Source organism: Thunnus thynnus, chromosome 1, assembly GCF_963924715.1.
Source record: "Thunnus thynnus chromosome 1, fThuThy2.1, whole genome shotgun sequence".
Classification (NCBI taxonomy): domain Eukaryota; kingdom Metazoa; phylum Chordata; class Actinopteri; order Scombriformes; family Scombridae; genus Thunnus; species Thunnus thynnus.
Window position 1 is genome coordinate 16558637 of NC_089517.1, and position 18685 is coordinate 16577321.

Genomic DNA, 18685 nt, shown 5'->3' on the forward strand with positions numbered 1-18685 from the left:
TTTGTGATAAATAAGGTGTACCAAACGCCTTCTGCTGCCTTGTACATACCAGTTGCGTATCAAGATCAGGGCTGAAAAAAAAACAAAAACTGATTGGAACATCTCTATTTTCACTATTTTCTAAATATTCTATTTATCGTAAGTATATAATCAATAATCAATTATTTTAAAAATTCACATTGGAATGAACAAGCGCAGCCTGATTAGAGGATGATGATTGAAAATGTTTACTCAGCTAGCACACATTATTACATGCTCTGCATTTTTTCCCACATTGTGGTTCATTTCAGTCCAATAGCTGTAAATTCAGATCTCCCCGAATCCAGAAGGCAGTCCAGCACATGAGAATGTGTAATTTTTCTGTGTTGTGAAATGCTTTATTTTTTTTAAATATTTGGTGATTTATGAAAGGAGAAGAAACAGTCAAAGGGAGTTTTCTCAGTTTATATTCAGTCAAATCATCACAGCAGGAATGTTGGCAGTTTATCATGAAAAATTCCATTTCAGATTTTCCCGTTTTTCATATTTTATTTCAATGTGACACACAATTCCAACTTACAACGCCACGCTTATCCTCTTTGATATGGAAATATTATTTTGAAGTATGGTCTGCATGAAATCAACCATGATTCCATGAAGACAGAATCCAGTAGATGTTACTGTGGATGCTGCTAAAACTGTCACTCTGATGTGGTTGAATGCCAGAATTGGAACGTTAAATTATCCCGCTTATGCCTGTCACACACAGTAAAAAGCAGGGGAAGGAATTTATGCTCTCACATAAATAAACAAGTGATGTGACAAACATGGAAATGGATTGATCTATGCTTCATTTACAAGATACGATAAAGGCAGAATTTATTTTTTAAAGCGTTACATTTGGGCTTTGCTCTGATAATGGCATATTGTCTAATTCTGGGTCCTGCCTATGTTTTTTTTTTTTGTTTTGTTTTGGCTTTGCTGATGTGTAGTTCATGAGCCCATTTCAGCTTTGCCGCTAGTATTGCTGTGATGTTGAGCACTTGACCCTGAATAAGATGAAATGAACAATAGGAAATCTAATCTCTTCTGTCTCCCCTCCACCTTCCCACCCCCCTCATTTTCATAGTCCTGTGTTTAGCCCATAGCAGAGTTGAATATTAAATTTTGGCATCACCGACATGACTACCACCGCACCATCATGAATTCAAAGCGAAGCTGCTAGACAGTTTCTTCATCAGTCCTGCAAGCGTGTGTTTGTGTATTTCCTCCCACACAAACAGGTCGTTGAGTTCAGCCAAGGTGTTGGTATCAGACAGTTACACCAACTCATTGTTTTTCTTTCAGACCAGTTAAGCTCCAGTTTCATCATTGAGCTGTGCTTTTTTTTTTTTTTTTTTCCTGCAGAAATGGTGATCGTGACCTAATGCTCAGTTCACCTGTGCCCCAGTTGGCACTATAGTCTCCAACTTTCCAGTGCTGTGCCTCACGTAGCCAACTGGGCTGAGCTGCAGAGAAATGAGGTCCTGCATAGCATTGGAAAAAAAGCACAGCACCTGTCACAGAGGCCTGAGGGGGACAGAGGTGATAGCGGTATACCAGCAAGCTCCGTACGTTTCTCCCTCTATTTCTGTATCAACTAAAACCCCCTTTACAAGTAGGACTGCACTAGGGTTGAGTGATGTCTACCGAACTGGCAGATGACAACGTCCACAATGAAACATAGCGAAGGACGATGATATAGTTGTCAGGGTGGTGGTGGTGGGGGTGCAGTGATGGTTACGAAGTAGAACTGGTTCCATGATTCTGATTCCAAAGGAATCATTAAGAAATTATAAATTCAATTCTACTTATCGGTCCCTAAATGCGATATAACCTTTTATTATTTTAAACAAAGGCTACATATCTGCCAGGACCTGTCTATGTCTCGCATCAATGAAACAGTATGTCGATTTGTTTAGATACGAGCTAGCATTTAACATAAAGGCAGCACAGCGTCGATCTGAAAGACTGTACAGTGTTTGATGTCTTGTGGTCTCCCAGCAGTCAGTAGAGCCAGGGACACCTAGCTGCAACACACCATATGTGCATATAAGTTACCGTATTCTTGTTGTCATTAAGCCGTCGCTTTTCCTTTTTCGACTTTATCTCGTTGTTAAGCAACATACAGGAGCTACTCAGCTGCATTCAGACTAAAAACAGGCCTGTGTAAAACAATACAGGGGGCTGTGTTGGTGTGATCGTGCTGTTTTTAAAGTGGCAGTGAGACAGCGAAATACGATCCAGCAAGTCTGGTTGGAGTAAGAGATAATTGCGTTTAAAGGCTGATCAGAAAAACACAGCACAGCAGTTTGTAATAATCACAGACTGGATTTTACAACTCTGGAAAGTTATCACGCTACAACCCTGTTTACTAGTGCGCACATGTGGAACGCGTCTGTGTGAATTGGCCTTTACAGTGACAGCACACTATGACATTGAGGGAAAGATGAGGGAGAAAGTACTCAAAACAAAAACAGAATGTTCGTATAAAAAGACTTTGAATTCACTTATTTTAATGAAACAATAAAAGTCAAAGTGCACGCTTAAAAGGATAAAGACATTTTTGTTATGAAAACATTTTTTTTGATCATATTGGAAGCGAAACTGGGAATTGATAAAACCCTGAATTGATAAGCAGAGTCTGAATCGATATAAAAATTCAAACCTAAACTAGTACTGTACAGTATTGTTTGGATTATTAGTTATAGTTATTTTTCTTATGGCAGAAATAATGAAAAGAGATGTCTGGAGGTTTTATTAATACTTAACTACAATTCAACTAAAGTTAAATAAGACCTTAAAGTGCTTCAAGAAAGCTGACAGATAAATAAATAGATAAATAACCTTTACAGTGCATCAGAACATGGCCATTTAGTCCCATTTTTGTGACTATTTTGAGGGACGACAGCAATAAAATTTAAAGCTAGACAGTGGTCTGAAATGTCCCCTTTATTTATAGATTGATTTGCAAAGTGATCACGGTATACTCGTCTTAATTACTGTTCAGTGGGAAGTTTAAAGATATGATGTGTGTTTGTGTGATCTAGACCACTGACTGGCTGTCTATTTGTCGTAGGCTTACAGGAAAACAGCAAGCCTGCTCCCCCAGATGGAGGTTCATATGTTAAGAGCAGTGACTCAATATATGCACAGATGCAGTTGCTTCAAAGACAGGTAACACATCAGATTTAATGACGCATTAAAAAGTACACAGAATACAGTTAAGAACAGAGAGTTGCTTTATTTTTAAGGGTAAGAAGGCCATTGGACTTCCCAGGAGGTTATTAATATTTCGGCTCTGGTGGATCAGTAACATCTGCCAATATGCAGCTGCTTCACAGAAAAACCCTTTCTTTTGAGTCAGACCTGATACTTTCACTTTGTTGCTCTAATGCAAATCTGGAGATGACTCAGATTTAGGGATGCCCCCAGAAATCCAGTTCTGAATTGGAACTGGTTCTAAGATTTTAAGAAGCCAGGATATTTTTATGGTCTGTTCTTTTATCGCTATTTTCATACGTTTTGGTGAAATTTATGGTGGCGCTACAGCCTCCTCTCTCTGTCCTCTCCTCTGCTCTCTGTGCCAGTGTTCGACCACACACACACAGCAGAGCAGAGAGGCCACGGTGGAGACAGTGAACCAGGTGAATTGAAAGAAATACGTTTTACTCGTTAAATCTTCATATGTAAAAAGCCAATAAGGGTACTTTATCAAAATACCTGTTCAACAAGCATAAACATGTAGAAAATGTGCTTGGCCCGCAGTCTCCCATCCACCACTGGTATGTTTTATACAAACACAGTGCGCTTGTTAAGATAATAGCAAAGTGTCACGAATAAGTTAAATGAAAGCTGTCTGTATGCAGCCTAACTGTTTAGCTTAGTTTGTAAAGTACATTAACGTTTGACAAATTCATGTAATCTCAGCTCCTCCAAACCAGCCCCTCCTCCCTCTACCAGTGGTACATGCAGGCAGTTTCCCCTTTTCACAGCCTGTTCGAGGTGTGAATGATGTTCTGTATAAAAAGGTATGAACACAGAATGGAGGGGGCATTGTTGTTCCGCCATTAAGCCAGCAGTGGAACAAGTCACATTGCTGGATCGACTTCTACGTAAAGGGTACAGCCGGCATGGCAGGATCACACACACTAGATACCGAAGTTGTTGTGTTACACATCACGACTCTGTTTCCAGAACGCCGGCATGCTATCTAAAATCACTTATAAGGGCGACATTATGCCGGCTTTGTTTGGTTCAGTGTAAAAAAGAACAGTGGGCATAATGAGGGGTCTTCTTTACGGCAATATTGCAACATCTCTGTATAAAAGGGGCTACAAATCAGCAGCAGCCAGAGGAAGGACAGAGGACAGGAGGAATTAGTCAGTGATTGATGTCTATGTTCTTCATTCTTTCTAAACTTCACTCAGTATTTGATATTTATTTTATTGACATTTTAGATTTGTTTCCAGTGAAATATTATTGAGTTTATATGGTGACATTGCTGTTGTAAACATTACTCTTGCTGCTCTAGAAACAATATTTAGTTAAATTTAAAATATCAATCATAATCATTTCTAATCCTGTTCTGAATTTTTTTCTTTTTTAAAATCATATATTTTTAAAAAAGCAATTCTTAAGTAGTGGTAAGAAGAACCGATAAGAATATCAATATAGAACCAGACTTATAAGGAGCACTGATAAGAGTAATAGTCAATAAAATAAATAATACCCAACCCATCTCAGATTTTAGTGGTGAGTGGTGGGAAAGTCCACCACAGTCAAAGCCACATGTTTTTGTGTCACTGACTGTGCACTTTCTGTGTTTTTGATGAGGAAATAATGTGCAGGCAACTCAGGCAATATATGTATATATGAAAGATTACAAATTGTCCTGTGTATATATAATGTGTGTGTATGTAACAAAGAGTCTGGAAGTTAACAGACAGCACAGTGGCTCAGAGGTTAACACTGTTGCCTCACAGCAAAATCCTGGGTTCGATCCCCAGCCGTTTCAGTCCCTGTCCCTGTGTGGAGTTTGTATGTTCTGTGTGTGTGTGGGTTTCTGCCATGTACTCCACTTTCCTCCCACCATCAAAGACATGTATGTTAGGAGTTAATACTCCTGTCAGTGCCCCTGACCAAGGCACTGGCAAAAGAACTGGAGTTGGTCACCGCACTGCACTGCACTGCAGCTGCCCACTGCTCCTACTGTGTGTGTGTGTGTGTGTGTGTGTATAGGATGGGTCAGATGCAGAGGATCAATTTCCCCATGGGGATCAATAAAGTACTTCTTCTTCTTCAAAACATTGCAGCAGAGCGTCTCCTTTTTGCTGGGGAACATAAGGTGGATAGCAACTCCCTTGCGTTCGGCCCACTTTCATAGTTTGAGAAGGGGAGGGTGGTGTGTTTATGTGTGTAAGTGAGTGGGTGGATGGGGGAGCTGGGGGTGGCGTGTCCTAATGGAGCTAGATCCGTACGTGATCAGGAATGAGATGAGGCAGATCTGCTCCTCACCTGTCCTGTAGAGAGGGGTAATATACACACAGACACACACACATACAGTGCATCAAGGCATCAAGGCAAGCCTGCCCTGGTGCTGGCAGGATAATCTGATGAATCTCCCTAGCAGCATGTGTGCCCACCTGTTAGTACAGCCCCTAGTTCCCACTTCAATCACTACTACATTACTGAGGGGGGTAATAGTGTGTGTATGTGTGGAAGAGCATGCTAGTGTGGCTCTTGGACTGTAAAGCCAGTTAACTATTATAAAAATGGCTCGTTTGAGTGGGGTGTGTGTTGAACAATATAGATGTAAAGTGACGTGTGAGCATCACTGATTTAAACCTTTCAGATTTAGAGATTTGAGGTTGCATTCTCAAATGCCACACATAGGTTGTTTTTGCGTGGGGTAAAGACGGATATGTGGTTATGAACAAGGAGGTTGAGTGTTCTGAAGACCAAGGAACCCTCCAGAGCTTTGCTAGTTTGCTAGTTAGTAGTACATATGCTAACTAGACCAGTCAAACCTCTGAGCTATGCCCCACTTGCCGCCCCTCTGGAACGCTCCTGCACCATACACTATTTTACTCCAAACTAGAATTCTCCAAACCCCAAAAAGCAGGTCTTACTCTTGTCGGCATGCTTTTAAATATCAACAGCTGAGCTGTATGAATTAACCATCATGGTAGCTGGTAAGAATGACTGACAGCTGTTGAGTCTTGACCAGCTGCTTTTCCTCCATGTCTGCATGAATGCCATTGTGTTCTGTTCAGGAGAACCCTTTCTACTGTTGCCACAACCAAGCTCAAAAAAGATGAAACAGGTTTTAATGTGAAGCGTTTATTTTTGCCCCAAATAGAAGAGTAACTACAAAAGCAACACCAAAATAACATAGCAGTATGGGATGGTTACAAATTTGCCATCTGCATGGAAGGTATACTGTGGGAATGAATCCGAGACTTGTTAACACCAGCTTAAATAGCTTAGCAGCAAGACAGGCCAGGTGAGAAGAGTTGATGGTGATCCAGATGACCCTGATGACTCTTCTCTTCCACCCTCCAGGCTTCTGCAAGCAGCAACTATAGGAAGCAGACAAAGCTTGTAGACATATGGCCATCAAATGATACATTCTTGCTCACTCATCCAAAACACCATAAACCCTTTTTTCTACATCACACCATAGCTCAGTCTACATGAGTGCCAGCCTCCCTTGTGTTTTACTGAGCAGCCCCAACAGCAGCACGAGGGATGGGTAGATTGAGTAGTGGGCAGTGATGTGGATAACAAAAAAGCATTTGGTAGAAAAATTAAGAAGCACTAAAGCTATTGAGAGAGGTGGTGAATGTAGAAGAGCAAATGAGATGAAGCGGTGTGTTTTCTTTCTGTGTGGCTGCTGAAGCTGTTAGCTGGGTGTCTCTAGGCAGAAGTAACCAGCACACACTCATTGGTCTCCTGCACTTCCCCTCTACCGCTCAGTGGCTTTCACACTCTGCAGAAACGTGAGCCTGAATAAATTGTCACACGCTCACAGATTATCTTCCCAGGATGTTATTTTGTGCAGGGAGGATGTTTGAAATGCCAGTCACAGACACACTGCACCCTCCCCCATCCTCTCTCCCACACACACAGTCTTTTATAATGTAATGTTGAGCAGCATTGGAAGAGTGCAGTGTAGTATTGCAGAGCTCTGCAGGACTTATTTTTTGGGTTTTTGAAGTGTGTGTGTGTGTGTGTGTGTGTGTGTGTGTGTGTGTGTGTGTGTGTGTGTGTGTGTGTGTGTGTGTCCTGCGCACATTGTGACAATGTGGCGTAACAAGGCAACACGTGAGCTGTTCTCACAGGGAGACTTTATGGAGAGGCTGATTTACAGCACAGCTATTCACACCATCCTGCTTCTTCCTCCAAACCCTCCCCTCTGTCTTTCTCAATGAGCATCTTCCTCTTTATCTCCTTTCAGTCCTTTTCTTTCCAGCTATGTCTCTTTCCCCTCATTCCCCTTTTTAAAAAAAACACCCAACCTCCCCACTTCCCCAGGTAACAGGGAGAGATGAGCCATCTGAGGCAGGGAGGAAAGGAGATTGAGCTCGGTCTAGGCATTGACAGAGTAGTGAGACCCAGCAGGGGTGTGAGCAGCTAAATATAGAGCGCCGCTTTGGAGCGGTGATGATGTCACAGGCCAGAGAAGAGAAGAGAGGCAAACAGGGGGGAAAGAAGAACTGCAAAGCTCAGAGGCAGCAGTCACTTCACAGGTCGATAGTTAGTCACGGTCTGGCTCTCTCACTTTTTCACCTAAAGACATACACAAAGAGCTGTGTTTTAGATATTATTGCAGCACCAGAAAATGTAGCAGTCTGCATTTTGAGGTTATTATGTTGTTATGGAGGAGAAAATGTTTCTTTTGAAATGCTTTTAGAGGCTTTCCTGTGACATTTAATTTTGAGTAGTTGCCTGATCTGTTATGTTGTAGAGCTGCAGTAGTTAAGTCTCATGATTGATGAAGATAGGTACCATGTATTATCCTCTGATGTGTGGGGAAATATAGTTTTCTGTAAAATATAGTCGTCATTATTTTTTACTCACAGTACGCATCCTAAATGAAATATTGTTTTATTACTTTAAGTGCTGATATTCTTTAATTATAGAAACAGAAATGCATAACAAATTAGGACTGTGCTGTCCTCGCCCCATTTCAGATATATAGTGACACCCACCACACCATTTGTATGGGGAATGCTACCTTTGTTGCACAGCACCTGTATGTAATCTCTGGATATGTCAAAGCATCTGTAATGGGTTGCATTAAGAGGAAATATGGAGGACAGCTCAGTGTACTGCAGCAAGATAGATGCGCATTTATGCACATATACGCCTCTACTCTAGTTCTCTTCCTCTGGTAGGACTGTAGCATACCACAGTACAGATACATGACTTCTACAGAGAGAAGTGTATAATGCAGTGAGCAGCATGTGACTGAAATTTACAGTGGAGGTGTGTGTGTGTGTGTGTTACAGTGGAAGACTTGGAGGGCAGGGTTCGTTGGTAATCCAACACAGCCTTTTATCAATGTTCGCTTTTGCCGGGTCAGGCCCAGTGAGGCTTTTATTGCAATGCGGCAGCTGCAGCACAAAGCTTGGGCCTATTCCTATTGATCGCTAAGCCTGATGGATTCTTAAGTACAGAAGGTTGGCTAGTCTGGTTGGAGCTGTCTTACATCATCTGCATTGACTCAACCTGCTCAGGCTAATAAGATGACTGCTTTTAGAGAATCCCTATAGCAAGTCTTCCAGCAGCATGTGACAAAAAGTCTCAGCAGCCAAAGGGTTAACTTTTAAACGTTTGAGGCTGAAATAACTCAAAATAAATGACATGTGGCTGAGCTGAGCAACGCTGAACTGGACTATGCACTCAACCTTTTGTGTTGGTAAACATGGCAGCTATAAAAGTGTAAAGCTGGCCCTCTTTATGACCCGTCTTCAAACTGGGGAGTGTCTGCTTCACAATGCTTTCCTTTCTGTTGTTTTCACCATCTCTCTCTCTGTTGTTGCTCCTGTTTTTCAACACATGAGTTGAAACCCTTCCCATAGCCCTTCATCTAGCAACATTTTGTCTATGCCAAACAAAATTAAAGTTTTCCAAAGACTTGCAACAGCTTGGCCTTGAAAATTGCAGTTGTCACTCATAATAAGACATCGTTAAGAAATACAGTTGTAACTTGTTCAAAATGAATGTGTTGTTCTTGCCTTTGACCTTGATTTAATGGATTTATCGTTCTTACTCTGTTTTGGAAATGGAGGTTATTGAGCTTGTATGAAGTGATTCTATTTTTCAGTCATTCCGGATTTGGCTTTGGGGGAGTATAAACCCCATATTTGTGTGTGTTGGTGTGCATAGGCCTGCACATGTCCCTCAAGTCTTGATGTAGTGTGGCTTTCTTGTGTAGGTTGCTAGGCAACATGCTGTAGAATTCTCAGTCATAATCTTTGATTTTAGCTCAGAGAGACGGAGAGGAGCAAGCGGAGGAGGAGGAAGCAAGAATGAGCAAGTGTTTCAGACTGCATGACTTAGCCCTCCTTTTAAAACACATTCAGTGCCTTTTTAAACCTGGAGTTTCTCTCTGTGATCACCAGGGGCGTTGGCTGGACTGTTAACCATCAGGGGCTGAGCTCAGATTCTTCGGCATCGAAAAACTTTTAAAAAAACGTACCTCTAAATAGACTGTTTCCATGCATTTTTTTTTTCTTGCATGTGAGGGCTACACATTGCTTAAAAATGTGAAAATTGGAGAAAGAAGGAAGGGTTTGGATTTGATATACCACATAATCTGCACATGAATGCCTCAGGTGTTATCACTGTTTGTATGACTACCAGACAGATAAAATATATAACTTTTTTGGCAATCTAACACGAGACTGGGCTAGTTTGTTGTCACTAGCCAAGGGCAGGTACAATTAAGCTGTTATTGCTAACAGTTAAGCTGGCTACAGTGCAATGTAAAGTACGTTAGTTGTATATAATGCTCTGTTCAAATCATGTTCACGTAACTCGGAACTCATACAGGCATTTACACACCTTGTTTTCCTGGCTCAGCATGAGAGGATGTTTGTGCCACTGCTTCAGCTTCAACCCGTTTACCGGTAAAAAATCTTCGTATATCCATTTTTTTTCCTCACACTCACTGACTGTGTGAGCTAGCCTTTTGCATAATAACCCCATCAATTGAAGAATTTCGCTACCCTGCCTGTGTGGACACTGTGTTGGTCACAGGGGACATGAAATAAAGGTGATTATTCTCAGTGGGAAGGGAATTTCAGTTGTGTACCTCAATAGATAGAGCATGACGAGAGTAGTAATTTGACTTATCCTGTAGTAATCCCTGCTAAGAATAAATGCACTCATGCAGAACAGTAACAATCTCTTCCGCCATCTCATATCAAGTTGGTCCCAGTCACACATTTTGATTGGCTCAGAAATTCCACAGAGCGTCTACTCACAGTCCTTATCATCGTGGTATTAGGCTGCTTTGTTTACACTGGTTTCATTTGTAGCTTGAGACTCCATATGCTTAAAGCATTGTGGTCAGACCACGTTCAATACTTGTGCTATTCAAATCCACTTTCCCTGCGTTTAGACCTATTATCTGTCATAGTTACTGTGTATGACTATACTAATAGTATCACAATCTCTCATGTTTACCTTTGGATAGTGTTTTCACGGGCTTATCAAAAATTAGCAGGAAAGAAAGTAAGAGGCAGTAAGAGCCTGCTTCAATACGTTTTGAAGCAGGCTGAACAGAAATGAAAGAGACGGAGGAGGTGGAGACGGGTTTGTTGTTGAAACCGAACATTTCTTAGTAAAGAGCAAGTTGGTGAGCAATAGAAGAGGGAGAGAGAGAGAATAAGGATGGAGGAAAGCAGCCGTGTGACAGCACAGGGGTAGTGTGTGTAGGCTGATGAGCTAGCTAGCACCCTAGCTGGAATGAAAAGCCTTTGTGTGCTTAATAAGAGTGCTGGCAGCGGTCCAGCAGCTCTGGCTAGTGTAGGATTAGGCTTGGACAATCAGGACTGCAGGATCAAAACAAGGGGCAGGAACACCAGGGTCATTCTGCTTGCTAGGATACCATCTGCCCTGCTTGCCTGCCTGCCGCAGTCAGGGGGAGGGGAAAGAAAGAGAGAGAGAGAGAGAGAGAGGAGAGAGAGAGATGGGGGAAGGGCAGACCAGAGCTCTACAGGCAACAACAATGTTGAGGCAGAGCTAGGCAGCTCTGTATGCAGCTCAGCTTTGCTCTGCTCAGTTCAGCATGCAGTGCTCTGCATGCACACGCACATACGGAAACCCAAAATATATGCTTGTGTACCAGTATCATCTGAAAATGTTTACCCATAGTAAAGACCATCTGTCTTTGCAGGACCAGAAAATATAGATGTTTCAATTCAAGTGGCTTATCCTGACATTTAATTAAATATTCTTATATGATAATAATGTTTAATTGACCAATAAAATTAGGGGGAAACATTATTGATATCCACATCTTTGGAAAAATGTGTTGTATACAAATTGTCTGTTTTGTTTGATCTCTGGAAATACCAATCAGACCATTATGAGAACTGACACAAGCTGTTTCTTTTAAGCTCTGTAGTCTCATTGACTCGTATGTTCACAGTTAAATTTAATATTCTTCACACAGAATAATTGCACACACAGATTTTGTAAGAAATATTACCACCGTATGTGCTAGTTTTTTTTTTTTTTTCTTTCCTCCTTCCTCCTGTATCTTGTTCTGACTTGGCAAAGACATGCTGCACAAGAAAAATGGCCCATGTCTAGGGAAAGGTAGTATAACAGGAAATTGCATGAATAAATATGGATAAATGTGTTTTACGTCTCACTGGCTGTGGTGGAGGGGCCTCTTGGACGAGCTGATTGCTAAGGCTCTTATGGGATCTTAGTATTCGAACAACATCATGCTATCAAAAAATAAGCTGCTGCCTTCATTTTATGATGAACACACTAAAACAGAGCAGACTAAACACTATTCTCCAATTATCCTTCTTACTCCTTAAATTTTTCTTATTTGTCACATTTCTACTAACCTCTTCGTCCTGCTTCAGTCTTATGCTTTCTCTTGCTCTCCAGTCTCAGACACAACATTTCCTGCAGGCCCCATGACACACTCTTTCTCTCCTCACATACACGTAGAGCTCAGAGTAGGGGTGGCAGTCAGATTGGTTCAGTCCCCCCTTTGTGTTTGTGTGGAATGGATGTGTCCACCAGCATTGTGCCGTGCTTGGCCTGCACACAGTGTTGTTAGGGGGTGGAGGGCTGGAGGGGGGGGGTCAGCATGGCTCCTAGCCTCTACGTGAACTCAGATCTTGTGGTTAGCACGTTACAAAGTATGTACCTTAGCTCTCAAAATAATTATTTGTTTTTTTTATGATAATTTGATACCTCTTACCTGGTTTGTGTGTTTTTTTTTAGACAGAATTGAGAAGAAGTGGGCAGGGTGAAAGATGTATCGGGGACGGTGTGCCAGAGGAGACAGGAGACAGGTTGAAGTAAAGAGACAGGAGGACAGACAGTCTAAATCGAGGCTGAGGTTGTGGGTGGTGGCTGAGGAACAAGAGGAGAGGGGAGGAGGCATGGCTGATGTAATGTGTAACAATATCCATGCTCTGTGTAAATGCCTGTGTGCACCTTTAGAGAGTGTGTGTGTGTGCGTGCGTGCATTAGTACTGAGGGCCAGCCTGCTGGCTCTCATCAATAATTCACTAGTCCTTTTAGTGCATCGCCCTCCTCCTTACATCCCCTCCTCCAGCTGCCTCCTCTGTCCTCCCTCTTCCCCCTAACCTCATCCCCCCCTTTGCCCATCTCCTAAACACCACACCCCTCATTACTCGCCATACTCTTGTTACCCCCAACCCCCGTGCGATCAAGTCCCTAGCCAGTACCAACCAACGTCCATCCTCATGCACCTCCCCCCTCTACTTACAGACAATTGTTGGCAAAGGCTTCTGAAGCATATGTCAAGCATACATCCCTTCCTAATATCTGTGCTTCATATCATCAACTTTATGGTCCAAGTTCCATAACAGGGACATATCCCAAGATAATCTCTAGTTTGTGTGCGTGTGTGTGTGTGTGTGTTTGTGTGTGTGTGTGTGTGTGAGAGAGAGAGAGAAAGTGGATGGAAATGTATTCAAAGAGATGACGTAGTTGGTTGTTTTGGTTGCAGCCGTCCTCTTGTGGATGGCAGTCTTACAGCTCTTTGGCAGAGCTCCCATGGCCGCATTAAATGGTGATGCAGCACAAAACAGAAAGAAAGAAAGGAGACCGCAGGGGGAGAGGAGTTCTGCCTCTCTAGTCATTTCAATATTGAATTTTTCAGTAATTTTGTTATTGTAATTTTATTTTCCCTTTGCATTCTGTCGTATGAATTGCTTTCAGTGTAATTTCGTAAAAGCTAGTTACTGTGGTGGCCCAAACCAATGCACTGTGAAACTACTAAACATACAACTATAACATATTTCATAATATAAATTTACTTATTACTAACTCATTAGAGTACTGCGTTTCTCTATTTTTGAATAGTTTGAGATCTACTGCATATTATAATATTTTTTAGGGAAGATTATTCTATAAAATGTGTATATCACCATATACCATTGGCTTAGCGTTAGTCAATATGGCCGTTACTGTGAAGATCTCTTTCAAAAGATCATTTCTCTTCACACAGTGCTGTTTTGATTCCACACTAAAATCTCCAAAGGTTTATTCCAACCAGTATAAAGCAAGCAGCCTCGACACAGAACACCGTTGAAAGCCCATACCACCCAATCTGCAAACTGACTTTGAATCGCTATGCTCGTATGTTTTTCAGAATGATAGCTTTCCCCCCTCTACCACTTCTCCTTGTTCTCCTTTGCTTTGCCTCAGTGCCTCTCACTGAAGGCACTACTCCCCCTTTCTTCTTCTCCCAAACAGGCTGACCCAGCTCAGGCCCACATATAGTGTGAAAACCGCTCCATTGTATTGGAAAATCTGTGGGAGGGACAAAAGGAGGAGGAGGAACAGGGTGCAGTGGTGGAGGTGATTAGGAAACCAGATCCACGGCCGGGCTTCAAAGGGAACTGGATCTCTCTGCAGTGCTTATTGATCAGCCAGGAATGTTGCCGGTCTCCTTGGTATTGGAGTGAATTCTAGCTGAGATACTGTATCAGGGAGACACTGCAATGCCCCCACATATATTTAAATCACAGTGCTTATCAGTTCCTTGTAAGACGATGCTTGTGTCTTAGCAGGCAGGAGATCCGCGCTGGTTGAATATTGGCATTTGCTGTGTGCCTGTGTTTCAGACACAAATGATCACCTACTCTCCAGGTGTGCAATCAGACAGATACCTTGGACTGTTTCCCAGCATGAGCCTTGTGTGTCACTGCTACTCCAGGTTTCTGTGCATCGGGCTTTAAAGGTAGATTTTAAGAATATGTTGGCAGAGCTTTTTGTATGCCATAAAGTGCAGAGATCAAGGGAGGCAACAATAGTGACAGCCATTGTATTATTTAACTCCCTCTTTCCTGTCCTCTCATTTTCTTTTCCATCCTAATGTTATCTACCCCCTTCTTGCTTTCCTTTTTTTTTTTTTTTTTTCCCTTTCCCTCCCTCCCGGAGAGAAGATGCATGCAGAGCCAAGTAAACACTTTGATATGCGGAAGGAATCTCTCCCACCCCCCCCCACCCCCTTCTCCTTCTCTCTCTCTCACTCTCTCCTCACAGCCTATGTAGGTCATCATGACTCACTCCTTTATGCTTCAAAAGCCGGATCCCTGCTCACTTGCTCTATCTTGAGCCCTCTCACGTTCAGCGTTGTGTAAGAGAAGTGTGTTTGACAGAGTGTGCAGGGAAGGGAGCTACAGACGACCATTTTATGTTTGAAACTGGTTTTCTGCGTAATTTGTACTTCAGAATGTTTCAAGTGTTAATGCTGTTGTTGTGTTGTTTTGTTTCTGTCGTAGCGGAAGTGAACATAGATTTCACCTGCATTACCCCCCTTTTTAGGGGAAAGACTCAATTTTTTTTTTTTATAATGTATAAAAACAATTGTGTATTACAGGAAGCAACCCTGCCTGCCTCTCTTCTTGCCTGTACACTGCATTCACTCTGACCTAGATGCTGAATCCATCAGCTGCAGCAAGCAGATTTAGTATTGCGTCAGAAATAAAATGCTTAGGCCTATTTCCAGATTTGTGGCGAAGATTTAATTTTGCTATCAGAATGATATTGTTTTGTCTCGTAACTTTCTTTTTCTAATTTATGTTAAAGGCAGGTTTTCCCCTTTAAAATAACTTTATTTAGGTCCTTATTCATCTATGCACCTTGAAAGTGTGCCATTTGAGATAAATATTGCATATCTGATCATGTTTACAATACAGTAGGCTCAAATCCAGGCCAGCGTACGCTAGGTTGGGTGATATATCAAAATTTTCCTACCGGCCACAGTCAACCCAACAATCGGCAATCGCCAATATATTCGCGCCAGTGGGTGTACAGTGCGGGTGGGGGGGGGGGGGAGGGTGCACTGCTATGTTCATAGCTATACTGCTAACTTCATATTCGCTGCTCTAGTCGCCAGCCTCAACGTCACACACACGCTCTCTCTCTCTTTCTCTCGACTGTACACTCACTAAGCACACAACCTACGCACTGAGCTATCCCTTAAAGGACCTACACTACTTGTATAACACTGTAGCAACTTAGTTCAAATCGTACAAAAAATTGCTCAGAAAAAACAACCAGTGATGGACTCAGCCAATCCCCCAATTGCAAATATATTTGTCTAATTGCTCAAGCCTAGCGTACGTTTGTTAGTGGTGCTTACTATTACTAGTCCTCCAGCCTACCTGTTGACTGGTTAGCTCACTATTGAATGTGTGTAGTCCTTGTGATGGATTGTTTAGCCATGTTCTAGTGTGCAGGGAAGCCCTTTCTTCTCTGGGCCATCCACACATGACAAAGGATCTGCATATGAATGCTGCCTTCTGCTTCTCAACTCTGATACTGAAGAACCCCCCCCCCCCCCCCCCCCCCCTCCAATCTCTGTTAAACACCGGGGCCTCTTCACATGCGTGTGCACATCGATGTGCATGTGTCTGTGAAAGAGGATGTATTATTCCCCTGAATTCAAAACATTTAATTTGACATTTTTAATTGGAAGATGAAGTGTGTGTGATTTTTAAAGGGTATGGTGAAACTGCCAGGGGCTACAGTCTGTCAGAGGCGTTTACAAGTTAAACCCAGGCTTCAAGGACCAGCTCACTATCCTGACCCAGATCCCAAAAGGCCTTAGCGTGTCACATGCGTGTCCTTTTGTCCTCCTCTCTCCGGGGCTGCTTTCATATTGGCCAGACCTTGGATGGGGAGAAAAGAGTGCACAGGGACTTTTTCTGACGAGTCACTCAACCGAACAAAAACAGAAGGAGGGGTGAAGAAAAAAATACAATGCCCTGCAACCTCCCCCCCCCCCTCCAGTGCTCCCTGAAAACACTCCAATATTACATCACATACATAGAGGGCTGACAGTTAAGAGTGTATCTAGTAGTCCTAATGGTTGGTCAACCGTTACATGCAACATTATGCCATAACATAAAAGGACATGTTGAGAGCAAATTTAAATAGCCAGGCAAGCACAATAGGGTGAGAAGCTGAGGAGGGATGTGCATCTGTGTGCAAGATGAGGAGGGGGGTTGGGTGTGCCATGGTAAAATGGAAGCTTTGTGGAGGAAACCTGAGTAGGCTGGGTTTTTGGGGCTGTACATTCACACGCCTGTATCATCTATCCCTTTTCCCTAGCCTCAATGCACCCCTTGTCCTCTGAACTGCCCCACCACAGTGGACCCCTTTGCCGCTACTCCTCTGCTGGTAAGAACAGAAACCAGACGTTGACTTGGTTAACAAGTGGCTCTCCTTCAAAAATCTCTGTTCATGCAAAAGTCCAGGTTGAGTTGAGTTCTATGTAATCCTATCCAGTGTAGTGAACTGCAGTGCAACTTTGTCTTCCTGTCCCATATTCTGTCATTAGCGTGCTCAATTTTTTTTTTACCGCTTGGTCAACAACTCCTATTCCCTCCAGTTACATTTGTGTGTTTTCCAGTGGTGTGTGTGTGTGTGTGTGTCTTAGGCTGTCTCCCTCGCATGGGTAAATAGAAATGTGTGCCAGCAGTGTAAACTTTCCAGATTTTGCCAGAAGGCACCATCATGACATGCATTTAGTTTTCTTCTATTCTGTCTCTCTTGCTCATCTTCAAAGTAAGTTTTCCGTAAGAGAGTGGGCGTTTGCAGTGGGCCATCAACAGGAAATTCCAGCCTCGGAGTGTGGGGGTAGGGGATGGCTGAGAGAAAAATGAGGAAGATCAGGAGTTTGTTTGGCAGCTTTACGAGAGCACCCAAAGGTCTCTGACTGATTTGGTCTGCATGAGAGCTCCTTCTGGATAGTTGAATGGACTGCTATATGGCTAGAGAAACAAAAAATATCTGCAATACTATTAGCTTATTAGCTATTACTTTGTTTTGCATGTGGTATTTTTTTACTATTTTAACTTTAGCTCTTTCCTTAACCTTGCTTTGCATGTTGTTTTTCCACTATAATTGCCCCTCCATCATGCTTAATTTATGTACCTCCTTTCATTTTCCACAGAACATGTTTGTTATTTTTGCTCAAATTCTTTGTTCAGCTTCATCATTGTTGCAGAGATGACTCAGCTGCTTTACCCACCACTGCTCTTACTTAGGACTGTATGTTTACAGACATTCTCCTTAACCAAAGTTTTTAGCCTTATTAGGAATTTAAATTTTCAGGGCAATGTGTCCTCATATTTAGAATAATTCCCTCCAAAGTCCATCTAAAACTGAAACCACCACAATATAGCCTGTACAAGTCGAAGTTAAGTCTGTTTCCACCTCTTAACATTTGTTAAATTCAGACACAGGAAAGAGCTGTGCTCTGTCTGTCTGCCTGCCGTCTCACTGCACCATCAGTCTGCTTCAGCAGTCACAAAGCAACAAAAACAAAAAAGTCAAGACTGACACAGTGTCTTCTGTTGCTAATACACATATAAAAGAAGAAAGCCATGGTTCCAAAATATGTTTTGTGGCACAGGAGAAATCTGATTACTCATCCGCTGCATGTATACGCAGATTTACAGTAGCCAGGTTGCTACAGTGCATGTAAACGTGTTCTCTGAGTACCTGTGAAACCTGGTATCTCTGAGTATCCTGTTTACTTAAGCGCATGTAAACGCAGCAAATGAAAAGGGCCGTTGCCGAGGGCAAGCGCCTGTTTTTAAGAGAAAACACAAAATAGGTTAAAGTCTCTCGATTATTTTCTCGATTAATCAATTATACATTTGCTATATAAAATGTCAGAAAATAGTGAAAAAAACCAAAACATTTCCATCACTACTTCTTAAAGCTCAAACTGGTTGTTTTGTTAGACCAACAGTCTAAAACCCAAACATAAATCTTCACAGTCACGAAGCTGGAAACAATTCAAGGCATTTTGGTTATAAAGAATGACTTAAAAGATCAATGGATTATCCAAATAGCTGGCTGTTGATTTTCTGTTGATCAACTAATCAACAAACTTTAGTGTGTTTATGTTTATTTTAGAAAATAA

At 42.2% G+C, this 18685-nt stretch overlaps 1 protein-coding gene across 5 annotated transcripts in view; it reads left to right on the forward strand.

The window, feature by feature from the left end:
* Positions 1 to 18685, forward strand: part of ankrd11 (ankyrin repeat domain 11) — a 111244-nt gene that overhangs the window by 45749 nt on the left and 46810 nt on the right. Inside the window, exons 3-4 of one of the 5 annotated variants that reach the window (XM_067587244.1) lie at positions 3098 to 3195; positions 16864 to 16932. The exons of 2 other annotated variants lie outside the window; for them this stretch is intronic. The gene's annotated coding sequence lies outside the window, so the exon portion shown is untranslated. The remainder of the gene's footprint in view (positions 1 to 3097; positions 3196 to 16863; positions 16933 to 18685) is intronic. 2 more of the 5 variants (XM_067587254.1, XM_067587235.1) reach the window with 2 other exon arrangements.